This window comes from Octopus bimaculoides, chromosome 17 (assembly GCF_001194135.2).
Source record: "Octopus bimaculoides isolate UCB-OBI-ISO-001 chromosome 17, ASM119413v2, whole genome shotgun sequence".
Classification (NCBI taxonomy): Eukaryota; Metazoa; Mollusca; class Cephalopoda; order Octopoda; family Octopodidae; genus Octopus; species Octopus bimaculoides.
In genome coordinates, this window is record NC_068997.1 from 18,213,744 (window position 1) to 18,215,794 (window position 2,051).

The window sequence follows — 2,051 nt, forward strand, 5'->3', positions numbered from 1 at the left end:
TCCATGTCTCTTCATTTGACGCCCACTTCAAAAGTCCCCTTTATTCAAAACATATATTAAAAAACATATTTTCGCTTGTCCAGCCATTGATCGAGACATAAAACACAAACCACCGCCTGCAGACAGTAAAACTCCCGTCAAATTAGCCGCAAAAACACATGCACACATACACTCACACACGTCCATTTCATGCCTTTCACTTTCTCTATGATTATACACATGTCCAATACAATAGCTCTCTCATACATTTTCGTCTTCAACAGGTATGTATCTATTCTATAATATAAATTGTTTTCCTATAAGACTATAACAATTACTTATTCCATACTTCTTCACTTAGCTTTCATTTTCACTTTTCTTAAATTGGATATGTCTGCTATTAATTCTTACATACAATTTCCCCGTTAATTGTTACAGCTTCATTTTCTGTTAAAGCAATTCTTAACGTCAACTTCTTAATGCCTCTTCTATATTTTCCTAGCCCCCATACTTACCGAGAAAAGCAATTAAAACTTTTTCTAATGCTTCGTTTCCCTGAAATAAATGACAAAGTTTCTCTAAAGATCTGTTATTTCAAACATGAAACCTCCCAAGTAACAATTAAATCTTGAAGTACCAACGTTTGCCTATGCTTACTAATTCCACTCACAAGTCATTGGCCTGTCCAAGTCTTGAGTAGAAGTCACTTCGCCAAGGTGCCACTCAGTGGGACTGAACCTGGAACTATTTGGCTGGGAAGCTAGCTTCTTATCCCACCTGCGCCTGTAAATATATATATATGTGTGTGTGTGTGTGTGTGTGTGTATGTGTGTGTGTGTGTGTGTGTGTGTGTGTGTGTGTGTGTATGTAAGTATGTATGAGGAGGCTCTTGTCGGATGGCTTCATCTGCGAGAAACAGTAGTCAAATACCGCTCAATATCACTGAAAATAAAGTGACTGTGGATATTGTAGTCCTAGATATAGACTTGAGGAGAATGATAGAACGCTTTTAATCATATATAACTGCTTCATCAGTGCCAAACTGGGAACAAGAGGCAGCAACATCAAAATTTGCAAACGCATGTCTTTAGATAATATGCTATTTATAAACCCGAAAAACAGCGCCACCATAACTATGCGAAAACAACAACAACAACAGCAACAACAACAACCACAACAGTAACCGGCAGAAATGTCAGAGGTTATTTCCAAATATCTGCGAAATAATTAAAATATGTTTAAGAGACCACACCCTAAGAATGTAAGAGTCATTAGTTTAGAAATTAGTCGACCTACGGGCACGAAAAAGAAAAGAACTTTGTTCTGTTTAATGGTTATAATAAGACAGGACTGGTGCTGTGTTGTGAATTAAAAGTAGCGTTTTGGGGAACAACTGTGTAATTATTTAGCATCACACGTTTTAAAATCAGGTCTTTACAAGTGGTAATAGCTCTGCGGTATTTCATGACAGAAATTGTTAAAACATAGCTCACACGCATACGCAGACATAGATAGAAAGGCAGATACACACACGCACTGACGTGTATACGTAATTCTAGCCGTACTTAGACATATACATGGATACACTGACGCGGAGATGTTCCAACTCTTAACAGAAAGAACACAATGAATTACTTCTATGTATCGTTGGAAGATGAGAGGGAAAAAACATTTCGTCACATGACAAGTTTTTATATATTAATATATTGTCTTGGGTAAAAACCAAAAGATCTCAGTGGGAATAGAAACATTTAATTTCTGGCAGAGGGAGAAAAAAAAATAATGTGTCAAACGATGATTTTGCGTAAATAGATTTTTTTTTTAATTCATCATCATCTTCATCATCATCATCATCATCATCATCATCATCATCATCATCACCATCATCATCAGTATTCTTGCAAATAGAGGTTACACTGAAAGGTTGAACATTCGAAGTATTTTCTTGTGTACATGCGTGGCCAACCTACCGATCTCTTTTAAAAGTGCCTCGCTTATTTTCTTTTCTTTTCTTTTCTTTTCTTTTCTTTTTTTTTTGTTGTTTTGTTTTCGAAGTCTACTGAGAAACTGCG